Below are 20,797 nucleotides of genomic sequence, written 5' to 3'. Positions count from 1 at the left end.
GGGAACTAGCTGCATCTTTACAGTTGCACGATGATTTTAAGAATCTGAGATTTAACCATCTTTGTCTTTCTTAGACATTCAGTTAATGCTTAATATACTGTCTTATATTTATTTCCATTCTTTAATAAATACTGTTTGAATGAATAAAAAAATAATTTTCTTTATTGACTCCTTATGTGTAATGTTCCTGAACTCTTTAAAAAAGTGACTTAATTCACTGAAAAAGCGAAATCATAATTTCCTCCCTAATTGAGCTCATTCTCTCTGTAATTTGCAGATAGGTAAGTTTCTATGTCTGGATTAGGATAGTCACGTATATAATCAAGCTCTTTTAGTGTTTGGCATCTGCCCAAGTGGAATTTCAAGTCTAATATTAAGAAAATGGATAGCTACATGGCTACATATAATCAAACCTCTGTTGCCTGGCCATAGCATTAATAAAAAAGATATCTGAAATATTCTGACAGGGTTCAGATTCCCGATTAAAAACAGACATACTTTGTGTTTATACATTAGTAATTTTCTTATTCACAGGAAAAAAATGATGACTCACCATTATGGTTAATTGGTAAACAGAGGAGAAGGAATCGTATGCACTTCTTTTGTTTTCTTTTTGAAGAAGGTAATTTTCTCCAACTTGAGGTGGTTGAGAGCAGTGCAACAGATGTGGCCAATTTCATTTTTTGGAGTGGAAGGGACAAAGCAAAATATTTTGGCTGTATAGTATCCTCATTCTGTGTAGATCATGGCCAGAATTTAAAATAAAATACAGTTGACCCTTGAACAACACGGGTTTGAATTGTGTGGGTCTGCCTATACAGCTTTTTTTTTTTCAATATAATATCGTAGTATAAGTGTATTTTGTCTCCTTTATGATTTTATTAATAACATTTTCTTTCCTCTAGCTTACTTTATCATAAAAATATACATACAAAATATCTTGACTATTTATGTTATTGGTAAGGCTTCTGGTCAACACTTGTCTATTAGTAGTTAAGTCTTTGGGAGGTCAAAAGTTATATGCAGGTTTTTGACTACACAGGGGTCAGCCTCCTTAACCCCCCTGTTGTTCAAGGATCAACTGTATATTAAAAAAAAAATCTTCAAAACAAGAATTTGAATATTTAGGATGCTGATCTCATCGGTAATCAAAGTTTCACAGTGTGTGTTTTCTGGAAATGTTTTTAAAGGTATCAACAGGTATTATTTAAGACAAAAGCTCTGTTGGCAAATATATTTGGGAAAAACTGGTTTAAATAAGTCAGACAAATTTCCTTATGGCAGTACTTCTCAGAAACTTAAAAATGTCAATTTAGGCTGTTATATATATATTTAAACACACATGTATAAATACTATAGACACACACATATATAATAAATATATAGAGAGACCAGTTTCAAATGCATCTATTTTTTCTTCTTTTTAGAGAATCTTATGGAGTACGGTTCTGTAGACCATTCTTAAGAAAATTGACATAAATTCTTTCCCCAATTCACCCACTAAGTCCTTAAGATGGCCATGGTGTACTAATATTCACTAATAAATAGACTAACTGGTATTTAACTAGTCTGAAAATGTTAAAAAAATCTCAGATAAATGAATCATGTACTGGTTTCTATCTAAATTCTAGTTAATTTCATCTAACCTGTGGAAGAAAGTCATTATTAAAATGTGCTTTAATTTTATCCTAAAAATCTTTGTGTGTAAGAAGGAGGGAAAAGGGAGCTTTATTTTTACCCTGAAATTATACCAGGCTGTACCTCTGGTTAATAAAATACTTAGACCCCTGATGAAAGAAATAATTTTAATAACAATATTTGTCATCATTATTTTTTATTTCTTCAGAAAGAGAATTGGCTTTTGGGTATTCTTCGACTAATTCCATCTGCCACCACAAAATTTGGACTTTGAAGCAAATGCATTAGGTATTTCCTGAATCACATCGCCAGATAATGAAAAGCTTCATTAACAATAGAAAGCTCTCTATACTCTCTGCCTCCCCACTGGTTTAATATATAAAAACTTGCACTACATACAGAAATTATATTTCCATTATCAAATCCATAAAGTTGCATAGCATGTTGTGTGAGAGATTTGAGGTCACTCTATCCATCAGGCAACAAGGGTTAGTGTTTGGATTTGACTCCCTTCTTTGCCTGATTTCAATTAAAAAGAAACAACAGCAACAATAGCAATGACACAAAACATTTCAAATCCAGTTTTCAAGTAATGATAGCTTGCATTTCTGCAAGAAAGCAAAGACGTTCCAACTGAAAACTCTGCTAACATCTGCTCTAGCAATCTTTCAAATCCATGCAAGGCAGACAAAAACACCTATCTGAAAGGGTATAAGCTGAAAAATGAACTAGAAACTTGGGTAAACCTGCTATGGAAAATTATTGGATTGCATAACAATCGTAATCTATAAATAGGATTTAAGTGAGAAAGTCAGGCCAGGCGAAATGTTTTCCGACCGTCCGCGGGTCTAATCTTCAGTTCTAAGCTCTGGGAATTAAAAGGCCAAGGAAAGACATAGTAGATGGCTGAAGAACTATCTTGTCTGACATTGTTGAGTATTTCCTGTGTATCCTTTAATGGTAACTTTAAAATTGCTATTTATAAACTTTCTAATAACCTAGAAAATGGTTAAAATCTATTGTAGGAATTTGAATTACCTGAATAAAATGAGCATTTATCATGACCTATGTAAAAACTAAACTTTGCTAGATTGTGTAAGAGTATATATGTCAAATTGTGTGAAATGGCCAATATTTTACTGTTTAAACTCAAAATAGTCAGTTTTATACTGTTTAAAATAATAAAATGGAAACTAAATGTTATAGTGGATAACAACTGCAAAGTACAATTTCATATTTTCTTTTTAGCTCTTTTTTTACTCTTCTTTTTTGTATCTTATTTCATGTAACTCAAAAAGCCAATTTACATTATCAGCACTCAACCTAGAAATTAGCTTATTGATAAAGTCAGCAGATAGTCTAGTTGTCTCTAATGAAACAAAGACTGCTTTGTTTCTATTTTCTTTTTTTAAGATTTTATCTTTAAGTAATCTCTACACCCAATGTGGGGCTTGAACTTACAACCCTGAGATCAAGAGTCACATGCTCTACTGACGGAGCCAGCCAGGTGCCCCAAGACTGCTTTCTTAAGACAACAAAAGCATAACCTTATTGGACATATTTTGGTAAATTTTCCTACATTAATATTAAAGTCATCTGTTAATCAAGATAACCATAAACAAAGTTAAAAGACATGTGATAGACTTAAAGCAAATTTTTGTAAACATATAATAGAGTCTATAACAAGGGATTATTAAACAAAATGTACAAAGAACTACAAATTAATAAACAAACCCAGCAAACTGATAGAAAAATGGGCAAGGGATAAGAACAGGTAACCACAAAAGAATAAATACTAATGTCTAATTCTATAGTTGTTATAATAAATTACTATAAAGTCAGTGGCTTAAATAACATAAATTTATTATCTCATAGTTCTTGAGGTCAGAAGTCTGACACAGTTTTCAAAGTATTAAAATCAAGTCATCAGCAGGCTTTCTTTCTTTCTGGAGGCTCTTTGGGAGAGCCTGTTTCCCATACCTTTGGGTTTTTGGCAGAATTCTGTTTCTTGAGGTCACAGTACCAAGGTCCTCACTTTCCTGCAAGCTGTAAATTGAATCATTCCCAGTTTCTAGAGGATGCCACATTCCTTGAAAACTGGTTCCCTTCCCACATTTTTAAAACCAGCAATGGCAGGTGGAGTCCTCAGATCAGTTTTCTTTGACTCTTCTTCGATCTTTTATGCTTTTAGGAGCTCATGGGATTGGATTGGGAGAATTCAGATAATCCAGGATGATCCTCCCATATCAAAATCTTTAAAAAGTTTCTCTTTCTAGGGGTGCCTGGATGGCTCAGTTGGTTGGGCAACTGCCTTCGGCTCAGGTCATGATCCTGGAGTCCTGGGATCGAGTCCCGCATCGGGCTCCCTGCTCAGCAGGGAGTCTGCTTCTCCTTCTGACCCTCCCCCCTCTCATGCTCTCTCTCTCTCTCTCATTCTCTCTCTTAAATAAATAAATAAAATCTTTTAAAAAAAATTTCTCTTTCCATATAAGGTAACATATTCATAGGTTCTGGAGATTGGGGTATGGATATGAGGGGGACATTATTCAGCCTACCACAGCTAATAAACATATATTAGTTTAAATTCATTTGTTATCAGAGAATGTAGATTAAAACAACGAGATGATTGAATTGAATCCATTGAAAATGGCAAAGATTAAAAATGGATTTTTTTTTATTCCTTGAATTGGCAAAAATTAAAAACATGACAATATCAAATGTTCACTAGGATGTGGGAAAACAATATATTTATATACCACCGGTATGCACTGGTATAGGTAATAAACAAATGGCAGGCAGCCATGCTCATATATATAAATAAAATCTATATTTTTTTATGGATTTGTTCTATATTTGCTTATATTCATATAAATATTTCTTTAAATCCAAAAATCCATGAAAATCATCACAATGATTTCCTCAGGAAGAGAGAGTATAAAGGGAAGGTGACTTTGGGTAGTAACAAAAGTATTTTGTCTGTAATTTACATATCTTTGAAAAAAATCCAGAAGTATAAAATAATAACAGGTCTTTATTGTGGAGTGAGATATAGGGTTTGTTTTTATCTATCATCTAACTATCTATCGATCTATCTATCTACCTATCATCTATCGATCTATCATCCATCTATCATCTATCTATTTATCTATCTATCGATCTATCATCTATCATCTATCTATCGATCTATTGATCTATCATCTACCATCTATCGATCTATCTATCATCTATCTATCATCTATCTATCGATCTATCTATCATCTATCATCTATCATCTATCATCTAAAATCTATCTTCTATCATCTATCTATCGATCTATCGATCTATCATCTGTCATCTATCTATCATCTATCAATCATCTATCATCTATCTATCGATATATCTATGTATCATCTATCTATCATCTCTCTACCTATCATCTATTTACCTATCTTTCATCATCTATCATCTATGATCTATCTATGCATTTGAATTTTTTTACTTGTAAAATAAGTATATCTGAAGACAGGAAATAGGAAATCTCTTCAGACTATACACATAAACTCACCAAAATATATTATAGTAATCATTTAAAACAGGGGTCAACAAAGTTGAACTTTTGGGCCAAGTCTTGCCTGATGCCTGCTTACATAAATAATGTATATTATATTGCAAAACAGCCATTGTTAGCATATTATCTATGGCTTCTTTCCAGATACAATGGCAGAGCTGGGTCATTGCAATAGAGACCATATTACCCACAAGGCCTAAAATATATACTATCTGGCCCTTTTTTATCCTTTTTGCTTAGAAGGAACACCTTATTAGAATTGGCTAGGGATTTGCAGGACTAGAGCCCATTGCCTAAACATGGGTAGTCGGATTGCAGAATTATTTAGCATCAAGTAAATTAAGTCACACCTTGAAAGCAAAGATAATCATGATGTTTGGTTAAGAATAAGTGCCAGTGGAATAATAATAATAATTTTAAAAAGAATAAGTGCCAATGAAATTATTAAATGTATAAATAATATCTTTGTACTCAGTCACAGAGTGTTGTACTTAAAGGCATGTACTGAAAGGTAGAATTTTGTTTGGTTCCTGACTGGGGATAGCTCTTCAATCAAATAATCATAATCAATCAAATAATCATAATCAAATCAAGTAATTATGCTTCAGTGTGTTCATATAGAGCTCTCTACCTAAGTCTTTCACAAATACTTCTCATTTAAATTTTTTAGCCTATAACTCAATGATGGGACTAATATTCTCATTTTTTGGCAGTAGAAACAGGTTCTAAGAAATTAGGTGAAAGTATTTGTATAGTACATGACATGAGGACTAGAGCTTTCACTACTTGTTACCCAGCGTGCATTTTTTTCTACATAATGTTTTCTTCTCTCTCGAATGAGGATAAGGAAAGTGAATATTTGATGGGTATAAACTGCTGCTTTTTTTTAAAAGACAAAGAACACTATATAAGGATATGGCTTTGTTCTAGAAAATAGAAAACTTGGAAATCATGTATATACCCCTTGTAAACCAAATGTTCCCAGCCCTCCCTAACCAATAGGTGCAATTGAGGTCATCTTTGGTTCCTTAATGCAGTCTTAGGAGCTTCCAGCTCCTAGCTGTTCACACAGAAGTTCTTATCTTTGTTATAATTCCCTACTAGTATTGCTGGTATTATTCATGTTGATCATAAACCAGTCTAAGCTTCTACTCACCATGATGTTCCCGACACACAATCTCTCCCTTTGGGCATCAATGCAGGCTTTAATTGCTCTATTACCTTGCTTTATTTAGAGTCCAGCCAGTGCTGTCAGCTTCCAATTTCTCCCTCCAAGCCCAATACAGCATGGCAGTCTCTTGAAAAAGGGAAATAATATATCTTGCTTTCTTTTGGTGTTCTTGCAGTAGGGTTCCTAGAGCACCAAAATAAAAGCACTTTCTATTCACTCACTCCGTTCTTTTTCTCCTCAGGGTCTACAATGCCATCAGATGGTCAAATTGCTTCCCTCTGAGAAGGGAGCCAGATGCGGGGCTCGATCCTAGGACTCTGGGATCATGACCTGAGCCAAAGGCAGACGCTTAACAACTGAGCCACCCAGGCACCCCAGATTGCTGGTTTTAATGTGAATGGGCCTCATCCAATCAATTGAAAGCCTGAATAGAACAAAAGCCTGATCTCTCTAGAGCAAGGGGGATTCTCCAGCATACTGCCTTCTGACTTGAACTTAAACACTGACTCTCTTTTCTTTCTAGGACTCTAGCCTGGAAGTCTTTGGACTTGACCTTACAACATTGGCTCTTGTGTGGGTCTCCAGCCAACTGACCCATCTTAAGGTTTTTGAATTACCAGCCTACATAATCATGTGAGTCAATTCCTTAAAATAAACTTCTCTCTTTTTCTTCATTTCTTTTTCTTCTTTTTCTTTCTTTCTTTCTTTCTTTCTTTTCTTTCTTTCTTTCTTTCTTTCTTTCTTTCTTTCTTTCTTTCTTTCTTTCTTTCTTTCTTTCTTCCTTCCTTCCTTCCTTCCTTCTTCCTTCCTTTCTTTTTCTTTCTTTCTTTCTTTCCTTCTTTCTTTCTTTCTTCTTTTTCTTTCTTTCTTTCTTTCTTCCTCCTTCCCTCCCTCCCTTCCTTCCTTTCTTTCTCTCTCTATCTCTCTGTGTATCTCTCTCTCTCTCTACACACACACACACACACACACACACACACACACACACACCCATGCTCATACACACAACATATCCTATCAGTTTTGTCTCCCTGGAGAACTCTAATATATATGGCTCATAAAATGTGTTATTAATTAAGTATATTTACATTCAAAATTTCGTGCCAGATGTAAGTACTCAATAAACTCTTAAGCTACAACATTTAACAAGAAAAACATGACACGTTATCTGGGAATCTTTCAACCATTAGGGTAAACAGATATTCTTAAAATGGATCCCAATGATCCCAGCTTCCTAATGGTATTCATCTCTGTGTAGAATCCCCCCACATTATATCAGGATTAGTCTGTGTAACTAATAGAACACAGGAAAAGCAATATAGTGTGTTACTTCTGAGATTAAGTTATAGAAGGCACTGCATCTCCCATTTTGACTGCCTTCTCTCTCTACCCCAGATCATTTTGTCTGAGAATTGTGAGCAGACCTTATGGGGATACCCTTGTGGAGAATAACAGAGGCCTCTGTCCAATAGCCAGTGAGGAACTTTGAGTTCCTGGGGCATCTTGGTGGCTCAGTCGGTTAAACATCTGCCTTCAGCTCAGGTCATGATCTCAGGGTCCTGGGATCGAGCCCAGCATCGGGCTCCCTGCTCAGTGGGGAGCTTGCTTCTCCCTGCTTCTCCCCTCCTCATGCTCTCTCTCTCAAATAAGTAAACAAAATCTTAAAAAAAAAAAAAAGAAACTTTGAGTTCCTGCCAATAGCCATGATAGAAAACTTGGGAGTGTATTCTCTAGTCCCACACAAGGTTTCAGATGACTTCATCCCAGATGGACTTCTTGACTGCAATGTTATGAGAAGTTCTGAGACAGAATCTTATAGTTAAGCTGCTCCTGAATCCCTGACCCTCTGAAAATTTGTGAGATGATAAATATATAGGTTTTAAGCTGTTGACATTTTGGGCTTAATTGTTACACAACAATAGATAACTAATACGGATTTTGCTACCAGGTATGTGTTGCTATATAACAAATACCTAAAAATACAGGGGTGGCGTGGAAACTGGGAAGTGGACAGAAGCTGGAAAGACTTTGCCGAGAACATTACTGGAAGTTTAATGCATCTCATGGCCTTCAAAGAGGCTGACAGTGAAGGCCTAAAGGAAGGATGATTATCTTATGGGAAACTAGTAGAAAGGGAATCCTTATTATACACTGACAGAAAGTTTAGCAACACTTCAGTAAAGTGGAAAGTAGAAAACCGACCTACTGAACAGCATAATTTAGATCAGGAGAACTCCAGCCAGAAGATGCTACCTGGTATGTTCTTGAGCTTATTGTAAAATGCAGGAAGAAAAGGATAAGCTAATGAAAAAGTGCTGAACAGGAAGGAACTGGAACTTACTTGATTGATGGTCTGGAATGCTTAGAGGCTTTTCAGGCTACAAATAGTGCTAAATTAATATATGGCTTCTTAGCAAAGAGTGAATTCAGTCACCATAAGGGGGGGAAATAAAGTCTTCTAAGATAAAGTAGAAGGTGTACCATTGTTCAAACCTTAGAAAAACCGAAGTTGAAATTTCAGAGTACTACTGAGTCAGATAAAGGGTTTTCTGAAGATGTTAGGATATAACTCACAAATCCCTTCAAACAACAGGGCCCTGAAGAAGTTTAAGGGAGTATCCCTTAGTGGTTTTAGCAGCACAGGTCGAGAAGGACTTACTTCGAAGGGATTTGTGACTGTGGTTTTTGTTTAATGGAATGAACCTTAACAGGATTCAAGGAGACCAAAATATTTTTTAAAGAAAATTATATTTGAAGAATCACAGAAAGCTTGACTGAAAGAGAGTAGAAAATGAAAGCCTTTGGATTTTCAAGCTTCTGCAAACAGGAAGCAGCTGTAAACACAAATTTCCTTTTTGTGAAACATAAAGGATAACTCTGCACAGAACAAAGATCCCAAAGGGTGGACCCCAGAACCAGAGTAACTCATTTACAAGCAGGAATTGAACTGAGTTTTAAGGAAAGAATTTTCATTGCTTGCCTGGATGGATTTTAGAATAGCTGTGCATCAGTGAGTGTGCCTCCTGTTTCTCCAATTTTTGAATAGGAGTTCCTAGAGTAGTTCTCCTGTGCCTGCCCTGCCATTGTACATTGGGGGGTGTGTGTCTATGGGGGACAGGATCATATGTCTCTTTAGTTCACAGGACTCCAAATTGAAAGGATCCCAACTCAAGAATCTTTTCTTAAGGAATTGCGTACGAGTAGACCTCCCTCTACCTGGACCTGATTAGATGACAAGATTCTGGATATCACACTGAAGCTGTAATGGGGTTAGACTCAGGGGCCTTGGAGAAGGGTGAGAATATTTTGCATGTAGGATAGACATGAATTATTGGTGGAGAGGGCAGACTGCCTCCAAGATAGCCCCCATGGCCTGGAATTCAGACTGTATTGTAGTCCAGTCCCACACTGTAACAAGGTTGGGCTATGTGAGAAATTTTTAGAAATAATGGTGCTTAACTTCTTTTTTTTTTTAAGATTTATTTTTTTTTTTTTTGGTGGGGGGAAGGTCAGAGGGAGAAAGAGAGAATCCTGAAGCAGGCTCCACACACTCGGGGCTAGATCCCAGGACCCTGAAATCACGACCTGAGCCAAAATCAAGAGCCCACTGCTTAACCAACCGAGCCACCCAGGTGCCCCAATGGTGCTTTATTTCTAACATAGATTACATTAGACGCTGTGCCTTTCATTTTGCTGTTCTCTCTCTCTCTCCCTTTCCCACTGACCCCTTCCCTTAGATCACTTGTTCTCGGAAAGTTAGCTGTCATGTCATGAGCAGCATAACAGAGGGTCCATGTGTTGAGGTAACTGGGGCCTCTGAGCAACCCCCAGTGAGAAAGTGAAGGCTGCTATCAACAGCCACATAAATGTGCTTGGAAATGTGTCCTACAGTCTCAGTCAAGCTTTCTGCTGACATCAGCCTAAACATTGACTACAACCTCCTGAGAGATGTCAGAACCATCCAGTTAAACCACTCCCTGCTGCCTGACTTCCCTTCTCAGAAACTATGATAAAATAAATGTTCTTCTGTATTAAGCTGTCAAGTTTTGGGTGTAATTTATTATATAGCAACAAATAGCTAATACAATCATTCAAGTGTTTATTGATATCTTACTAGATCTCCTACTTAGTATAAGAAGCTGTCAGATATAATGAAACTTAATATCTGACCACTATATCAATCAGGACTCAATGCTGAATGTAGAAATCACTGTAGGAATTATCAACTGCAAGAGTTTTAACAGAAAGAAATAGGTGCTTAGAAATACTTTGGAAAACTTCAAGTACATGGTCAAGTTAAGACCTTCAGGAGCTACTGATTTTGATTTGATTTGATTTTTTTTTTCTTTTTGTTGGTGCCAGGAGTTAAAAAAACACACCCCTGTTGCTGAATGATGCAGATGGGGTAGAAAAGCCACCACCATAGCTACTGCTGCTGCTACTGAGGTGTGTCTGTCTGGTAAGATGGAAAATGGACGCAAGAATGTCCCTGCAGAAAACAGCACATGGCTAATAACCTTGCACATTAGTGTAATCAACGAGGTGCCAAACATGTGGCTTCTGCCTCATTCCTACTCTCCAGTTCTCAAAGTAAATCCAACTAGTGGAAACTCATTCTCTTCTGGAATCTTAGTGGCCAGGAAGTCTAGGAATGTCCTTAGCTTTCTGATTTCTTCAGCTTGAAAGGAAGTAGAATGGAGGTTGAGAGAGAACCAATTCTCACTCTTCCCCGGACTGTGCTCACAAGGGTTTTACAAGCTTAATGGAATGACAAGATTAACATAATGTGACAAAATTAGAGATGGGGCATGTCCTAAACGGAGTGTTACAGCTTAAGTTCAATAGAAGATCAGAAAAAAGGGAGATTAGAGTATAATGGAAAATTCAGAGAAAGTTTCATGTAAGAACTCAAACTTCAGCTGAAGCTTAAAAAGATGGGAGGAATTGAACAGAAAAAAAAAAAAAAAGGTATTCAATGCAGGTGGATGTCAGGAGTAAAGGCCTGGATTAATGCAGATGGCAGCAGGTAGTTAACCTGACTCTAACAAAGAATAAATAACGCCAAATGGTAATAATAGTGGACTTTGAAATATAAAGAACTTTAAAATTGGAAATCAAGTTCAAATACATTGCATATGAGTATGCATGTTCTAAATGTCCCCAACACATATCTATAGATGATGTAAAATTATGGATGCCATTGTTATTCAGTAAATTTGTTTTTTGCCAGATGATGACGGCACCTCAACTGAACTACAGAAAGAGACATGTCCACAGATACCTCAACATTTTCTTCCCCTTAGTCCCAGTTACACATGCGCAGTCACTGGGACAGTTTTAAACCTTGTTTTGATTCCTTTATTACAAAAAGCTTTCCTTGAACCCTCTAATCTTGCCACTTCCTTCCCTATTAAGAGCTATGCTTTTCTTCATATTTTCCTACCTAATGCCTGTGGTCCTGTTTCTCAGTGGACAATTTTGGCAATGTCATGTGAACTTGTCTGAGTAGTGCATATACCTAGAAATAGCCTCCTCATTTAGATCAGATCTTCATCCCTTTTGTTATATTAATAATAATAATACTCATCACTTTTGAGTCTGTGATGTGTATTTCAGGAAAGGTATTAGAGGCTTTCCAAAAACTTTAAATCCAAATGTTTTTCTTTCCATTTCATAGATGAAGGAACCAATGTGAATAATTTAATACCAGAGCCTGTACTGTCATCTTTCCACTATATCACAAATAGTAGAACACAAAATATTTCCTTGATGTCATAGTATCTCAGATCTCACAGCTTACAAAGTATTGCTGTTGTTCATTTTCTCATTTGATCCTCAGAATAAGCCTGAGAAATGAGAAAGTTAAAGACTTCCTCTTCCTTTTTTTTATAGGTTGGAGGCACAACTAACTTCCAAGTCACCTGCCCTAGCAAGTTGAGTGTTGAATAACCATTATTATATTTTGATCAAGTCATAGATGAAGAAAATCTTTATTCCATATACATTAAATAGATAGATACATAGATTAACTGATAGCTAAATAGATTCATTTAAGGATTTGAAGGTTAGAGAATTGAAAGTTTGGAACTTTTTTTTAAGGTTTAATTTATTTATTAGAGAAAGAGAACGAGCCAGGGGGAGAGGCAGAGGGAGAAGCATGCTCCCCATTGAGCAGAGAGCCCAATACGGGGTTCAATCCCAGGACTCCAAGATCACTATCTGAGCCGAAAGCAGATGCTTAACAGACTGAGCCACCCAGGTGCCCTGAAAGTTTGGAAATTTTCTAATATCACAAGGAATATATATATAGATTCTGTTTCAATAGAAACCAATAAAATATAGCCATAAAGCTGTTTTTCTTATATAACTGTTTCAGTGTTGGTGACAATTATTCATAATCCTCACCTGTACCTGAATGTCACACATCACATTCTGGACAAAGGAAACAAATCAGACATCAGTCGTCTTTCTGAGTTTCTAACCAATCACTACTGTCTTCTGTTAATTAATGCACTATTTTTAATGGTGCAAGAGTCAAAAGAACCCCACCCCCACAGTTATCTACTGCTATAGACCTCAGAAGGGTATTTTTCAGCCAACTTATAAATGTATGTTTACATTTATGTTGGAAGATGAGTTTTCTACTGGGGTTCATTATACACAAGATAGTTGTCTTTGAAAGTGTTAATGCCTGAGGCAAACTAAGAAAATAAAATTTAACTTCAAATTTAAAAAATGGAATTTTGATTATTTGTCAGGATGTGGGAAAGAATTACAACTTCTTAATGACCTCTAGTTCTCAAATTTCATCTTTTCAGCAATTAGGTTCCACAACCAGCCTGTCCTCTTATGATCAAGAAACAAAAATTTATGCCTATGTAGCATCAAAAATTCCTTGGTTATAATCAAGAGGAACATAAAGGTGAACATTTTCATTAGTGCATGTCATGAACATTGTAGAAAAAAGAATTATAACCCATCCCAGTCCAATCCATCTTCCCTGAGGAGCTGCTTAAGGGAGGGGGGGTGGGGGCAGAAATCCTTGGTATTTTAGTTACTCTAACTCCTTGAAATAAGTTCTAAAGTTGCACAACAAAGTTCTTAAGGAATAGCAAGGCTGCTTGACCTCAGAGCCAGGTGAAAAAATTTCTAAGTTAGAGACTAATGATTTTAAATTAGGATTAATGTATTCAATTCTAAAATCAGTGCTATTGATTGAAATCTAAGAGATAGATGTGAGACTTAAGCCTGCAGAAAGACAGTTAATACATTTTTCCATATATTTAATTAATCATGGTCATTACAGGACAAAGAATTAAAGATAATACATCACTTGTCTAGGCCTTATTGAACACTTTATAATTACATGAAATTTATATGAGAATTCAAATATTTTGCTTTCAAATTACAGGGAAGGAAATTTGTAGCTTAACCATGAAAATTAAAAGTTGTTGGGAAAGAATCAGTAGTTGGCTCAATAATAATATATTACTACTTCTGTAAAGACCACAGAATCACCTTCTAAACTAATAGAATTATTAGTAGATATCCAAGTTGTTATTGTGTATGTGTGTCTTTCTCAAATGAGTAAATTTTCAAGTTGTCAACTCTGAAAACTGTGTTGAAGAAAATTAGATTTTCTTAACTTGTGGATTTAATTACTATAAATTTGATGTTACATAGGGCAGAGCATTCTAGATTACTGTTTGCTTATCCTTGTTGATATCTATAGTTTTCATTATACTAGAATAATTTTTAAAAGCTGAGAAAGGATCTGTTCTATTTTGTAGAATACAGAACATTTACTGATCAACTTTGTGTGAGACACTTCACACATTTCACATCATCTCATTTAATCCTCACAATCACACAAACGATCTTTCATGGGAGGTATCACCTTCCTTGCTTTACAGTTTGAAAAAACTAAACTCAAAATCATGTAGATGGAATTCGACTGAAAGCTAGTTATACCTAAATTTTGCCTAATTTTCAGTTTTGGGAAGATTGCATATCTGAGTTAAAATTCTCATACTTCCCTGAATCCACCCCCTTCTTAAATCCTCTTATAATTGTTTGGTGGCCTGAATTTATCCATGGAACTCGCTTTGATCAATGGAATTTTGGCAGGCATGATATAAGCAAGGCTTGAATTGAGGTTCCACGATGGGACTTGATCTTTTGGGTCTCCATCATTGCCATAGAATAATATATCTCATTCAGCCTTTTGGTTCCAGGAAGAAGAAGAGAGACATGAGGAGCATAACCTCCCTAGTTAAGTTGCCCAAAGTAAGCCAGTAAAGAATAGAACTCTCTTGGACCAGCAAATTGCAGATGAGTAAGTCCATTCAATCCAGCTAAGTTTAACCTAGACCAACTGTGTTTAAGAAGATTCAAATAAATAAAATCAGAAATTAAAGAGGAGACATTATAGCTGATAACACAGAAATACTGAGGATCATGAGACTACTATGAACAATTATATATCTACAAATTGGACAACCTAGAAGAAATGGATAAATTCCTAGAAACATATAACCTACCAAGACTAGATCATGAAGAAATAGAAAATCTTAGACTAATTACTAGTAAGGCTATTGATGTCCCAGCAAAGAGAAATCCAGGACCAGATGGCTTCACTGATCAATTTTATCAAACGTTTAATGAAGAATTAATGCCAGTTTTTCTCAAACTTTTCCAAAAAATAGAAGAAGGAACACTTCCAAAGTCATTTTATGAGGCCAGCAATACCCTGATAGCAAAGTAAGACAAGGACACTACAAGAAAAGAAGGTTACAGGCTAACATCTCAGATTATATACATGTAAAAATCCTCAAAAAAAATGTTAACAAACAAAATTCAACATTACATTAAAAAAATCAAACACTATGATCAGGTGGGACATATCTCTGAGATGCAAGGATGATTCAACACATGCAAATCAGTCAGCATGATGCACCATATTAACAAAATGAAGGATAAAAAAATCATATGATAATCTAAATAGACATAGAAAAAGCATTTGGCAAAATGTAGTACTTTTCATAGAACACTTCTCAACATAATAAAAGCCATTTATAACAAGACCACTGTTAACAAACATCAAACACAATGGGGAAAAGCTAAAAGCTTTTCCTTTAAGATCAGGAACAAAATATGAATGCTCACTCTTTCATTTCTATTCAACATAATACCGGTAGTCCTACCAGAGCAATTAGGCAAGAAAAAGAAATACATACATACAAACTGAAAAGGAAGAAGTAAAACTTTCACTATTTGCAGATGACATGATATTATATAGAGAAAAATCTTAAGACTCCATCAAAAAACTGTTAGAATTAATAAATTCAGTAAAGTTGGAGGATACAAAATCAATATACAAAAATCGGGTGTATTTTTATACACTAACAACGAACTATCAGAAAGAGATATTAAAACAATCCCATATGCATAAAATAGTATTGAAATGAATAATATTTAGAAATAAATTTAATCAAAAAGGTGAAAGATCTGTACACTGGAAATGTGTAAGACATTTATGAAAAAAATTGAAGAAGACACAAATACATGTAAAGATATTCCATGTTCATAAATTGGAAGAATTGATATTGTTAAATTTCATACTACCCAATGCAACCTACAGATTCAATGTAAACCCCATCAAAGTTGCACTGGCATTTTTTCAGATATAGAAAAAACAATCCTAAAATTTGTAGGGACCCATAAAAGACCCCAAATAGCCAAAGGTATCTTGAAAAAAAGAAACAAAGCTAGAGGCATCAGGGTTCCTGATTTCAAACCATCTATTTCAAGCTATTGTAATCAAAACAGAATGGCATAAAAACAGACACATAGATTAATAGAACAGAAAAGAGTCCTGAAAGAAACCCATATATGCTCAATTAATTTATGACAAAGAAGCCAAGAATGGGTAATGAGGAAAAGATAGTCTCTTCAATAATGGTGTTGGGAAAGTGGATAACCACATGCACAATAATGAAACTGGACCCCTAACTTACACAATACAAAAAATCAACTCAAAATAAATCAAAGCCTTGAACATAAGACCTGAATCCATCAAACTCCTAGGAAAAAAACATGGGAAGTAAGCCTTGTGGTATCGTTCTTGGTAATGATTTTTTGTACTTGATACCAAAAGCAAAGTCAAAAAAGCAAAACAAAATAAAAATAAATAAATAAATAAATAAACAAACAGATCTACATCAAACTGAAAAGCTTCTGAACAGGAAAGAAAATCATAAGAAAGTGAAAAGACAAGTTATGGAATGGAGGAAAACCACATATCTGAAAAGCAGTTAAAATCCAAACTATTCAAGAGACTCCTACAACATAATAGTAAAAAATAAAAAAATTAAAATTAAAAATTAAAAATGGACAAAGGACCTAGTTAGACATTTTTTCAAAGAATAAATACTAATGGCCAATAGCTACATAAAAAGGTGCTCAATAATACCAATCATTAGGGAAATGCAAATCAAAACCAAAATTAGATAGCATCTTAATCCTGTTAGGATAGCTATCATCAAAAAGACAAGAGATAAGAAATGTCAGGAAGAATGTGGAGAGAGGGATTCTTTACACATTCTTGGTGGGAATGTAATTGGTACAGCCACTATGGCAAATGGTATGGAGTTTCCTCAAAAAATTAAAAATAGAACTACCATATAATTCAAAAACCCACTTCTGGATATGTATCCAAAAGAAACAAAATCACGATCTCAAAGTGATATCTATACTCCCATATTCACTGCAGCACTACTCACAATAGCCAAGGCACAGAAACAACCTAAGTATTCATCAATGGATGAATGGATCCAGAATTTATATATATATAATATTGTTCAACCTTAAAAAAAAAGGAAACTCTGCCTTTTGCAACAACATGGATGAAACTGGAGGACATTATGCTAAATGAAATAAGCCAGACAAAGACAAATATTATGTGGTATCACTTATATGTGGAATCTAAAAAAAAAAAAAAAAAAAGTCAAATGCATAGAACTAGTCTAATGGTAGTTGTCATGGGGCTGGGGTGTGGGGGGGAAATAGTGAGAGGAGGGTAAAAGGGTACAAAGTTCAGTTAGAAGATGAGTAACTTCTGAGTATCTAATGTATAACAGGTGACCATAGTTGATAATACCATATTGTATAATAGAAATTTGTGAAGAGATTACAACTTAAACGTTCTCATCCAAAAAAAAAAAAAAAATAGATAAATATGTGAGGTGATGGATGTGTTCATTAAGTCAGTGGTAGAAATCCTTTCGCAGTGTATAATGAATCCTCATGTACACTTTAAATATCTTACAATTTGCTTTGTCAATTATACCTCAATAAACGTTCTAAAAAAGAGTCAGAAAGGCCGGGGTGCAGGTGACAGATTAATTTTTTCAACTGGAAAGAGTTCTTAGTGACCTCTATCATAAGTCTAGGGCAAAAGTTCAGAAGTGGAAGGAAGGAAAGGATACTATCCCACAATGCAATGCAGTGATTTCTCAGTACACTCCTGAGTGTACACACATTAAGAGGAAGTACCCCCAACTGGTCTTACGCTATCCTTGTAAACACTGCTGGGAGAGGTATCATTACTGAGCAGACTCCCCTTTGTACTTGAAACAACCACAGATGGTTTGGATGTTCCATCAGGGATTGGCAAACTGTAGCCCATGGACCCATGAGCTCACTGTCTGTTTTTACAAGTAAAATGTTATTGGAACTCAGTCATAGCCATTCATTTCTTATTGCTAGTGTTGCCTTTGTTCTGTAAGCATACCTGAGTAGTTGAGACAGATCTTATGGCTCCCAAAATTGAAAATATTGACTCTCTGGCCTGTTTGGGAAAAAGTTTGTGTACCCTTGCTCTAAGGTGCTGTAGGAGGGCAAGGCTGGAATACGTGGGACCAGGGTAGGGAAGTAGTGCTAAGGGTGTGGAGAGATGGCAGCATGTATGTGTGGTTGTGGTTGGTATTGTGGCTGTAGTGATTGTAGTTAAAAAATGGGAAAGGAGAAGTGACCACAGGGAATTCAGAGTGGATCTATTTTCAGATTTGAGGCCAACTCTTCTGTCATTTGCTTGTTGCAGAAAATTATTTCTTGGCTTACTTTCTTTAATAAAGCTTTATTTTGTGGCAACATGCTTACAATGCTGGGGTCATCTGAAAGATTTTATTTGATATCCAGCTGGAAATCTGAGCCAAGACTAAGGAGACCTTCTTAAAAGGTAGTCTGTCTCAGACTCTATTCTCTTTAAAATATCATGTGTGTATGGGTGTGTGTTTTATTTTTTTTTCATTTTTTTTTAAAGATTTTATTTATTTATTTGACAGAGAGAGACAGCGAGAGAGGGAACACAAGCAGGGGGAGTGGGAGAGGGAGAAGCAGGCTTCCTGCTGAGCAGGACCCTGGGATCATGACCTGAGCCGAAGGCAGTCGCTTAACCAACTGAGCCACCCAGGCGCTCCTGGGTGTGTGTTTTAAAGCTATTTCTCAGACACTGTCCCAACAGTACATATATATGTGGATCTAGATGAAAGTGTGTAATTTATTACAAGGTATATGCTGTCTGACCATACATAGGGGCACTGTCATCTACGCATCTCTTGGTCCTGACAAATCCCGAAGGACCAAATACCACCATTCTGTCCACTTCAAAGTTCCTCTGAGTTCTTACTGTTCAGATTACAGGGGTGGCTAAATCCCCTTTTCCATTTGCTTGTCTTTTGTCTGTTTTCACAGTCCTCCTGGCTGTGTAATCACTCATTCTCTCTCATTCATCACAGCTTTTCCTGGTCCTGACTACACTATCTCCCCATTTTTGTCACGGTGCACTGGTACATTACAAATACAATTAAACCTCTTATGGTACTGCAGCTTTTGGCCAACACATCCCAGCTTCAAGGTTGAAAGATTTCTGATATTACCTCTGATATCACTTCTTTCCCATTTATCGGCAGTGCCCGGACTAATGCAGTAGTGTTGCATTAATTAAAGGAAGCATCTAGTAATACTGCTGTTTTTGCCAGTCTGACACTGAATTGGGAGCCTGATGCCTGCTCGTGTTTTAAGAACCATTTATCACCCATGTCATCCCAAAGCAGCCAGCTGTCTGAGCCAAGCCTCATTTGCATTTCATCAACCACGGGCTCTCTTTCCCCATTTCATTCTCAAGTCTTTGTATAGCAGCTCCAGTTTTTTTTTAAAGCACACTTTTCAAAGAAGAAGCTTAGCTAAAATTAGTATGCTACGTAGAAAGATGATTTGAATACCAGACACAAATCTCCACAACGATTGTGGCCAAAATAAGTAACAGAGACTGTGTATTGGATTTGCTCTTTCTCTTGGGGAGGTGGGGCGAGTTGTAAGGACTGCCCCACTCCCCACCGTTATCACGTGAATCTCATCAATATTCAGACTCAATAGCAAACATAAAGATTCAATTTCACTTCTGTTTATGAAAACAATTTTTACAGTAACAAATGAAATGCATTTGATCCAATTTCATCCTTCATTTTGTACATGGTCCACTGTTCTCATCACTCTCTCCAATCGCACACTGTAGAGCCTTTTTTTCTACCCACCAAAGCTTTTTAAAGATATATCTTCACAATGGCTCAAAATTTCCCAAACCAGAGAAAATCAACTCATGAAACTGCATTTTGCAACTATTTTGTAATAAGTTTGTGCTTGTCTTCATAATTCTGAAACCTGTGTAATTAATGCACACATTTTCCTTTTTCATATGTAAGACTTTGACATATCATTCTTTTCTATTTATTTATCCACTTCTAATACCTCTTGAGAAAATTTAGGGTTTTTTTTCCCTTTCAAAGCAAAATAATACTTCTCCATTTCCCTGAATCATCTTCATAATACATATCTTTTCATTAAGTTTATGCAGAGTTCTGTATGTGTGTGTGCATGTGTGTGTGTGCGTGTGTGTATGTGTATGTGTATGTGTATGTGTATGTGTGTGGAGAGAGAGAGAGAGATTATGTTAACTCACTGTGCATAGACTTGCCCACTCTCAATGTTTTGCCTAAACTGAATCTCTGGTGATCATTTTAAGGGGTAATCATACCCTTTTATGTTCTTGCTTCTTAACCCAGATGGTCAACAACAGTGGACACCTGTCTCTTACTGAGACCATATGATAAAGGTCATTTAACAGCCTTTCCTGGTAATGCTCTGTAGTCCCTGCGGGTTTGGTTTCAGATTCCATTCAGTGGCCTAGAAACTTGAAAGCTCTGTATCTATAACTAATCCTTTGGGATTTTTAGTCCTCAATAGGTAATTATTTCAACAAGTTTCTCTCTGAAAAGAAAGCAGTCTTTTGGAATTCCTATTAAATTGAATAGGAAAATAAAAACTTTGTATATATTAATGTTAGTTTACACCCAAAGCATATTTTAAAATTAACATGATTTAAA

General features: G+C 35.8%; 1 long non-coding RNA gene across 1 annotated transcript; it reads left to right on the top strand.

The window, feature by feature from the left end:
• The first annotated feature begins 2,469 nt into the window (after nucleotides 1-2,469).
• LOC113918924 lies at nucleotides 2,470-10,341 on the top strand. The gene is made up of 3 exons (XR_003518729.1): nucleotides 2,470-2,598; nucleotides 6,880-6,989; nucleotides 10,091-10,341. It is a non-coding gene; the product is annotated as an uncharacterized LOC113918924 (long non-coding RNA).
• The last annotated feature ends 10,456 nt before the right edge of the window (nucleotides 10,342-20,797 follow it).

The sequence above is a fragment of the Zalophus californianus genome, chromosome 1, assembly GCF_009762305.2.
Source record: "Zalophus californianus isolate mZalCal1 chromosome 1, mZalCal1.pri.v2, whole genome shotgun sequence".
Classification (NCBI taxonomy): Eukaryota; Metazoa; Chordata; class Mammalia; order Carnivora; family Otariidae; genus Zalophus; species Zalophus californianus.
Note: the sequence above shows the minus strand (reverse complement) of the source record. Positions and strands in the feature narration are given on the sequence as shown.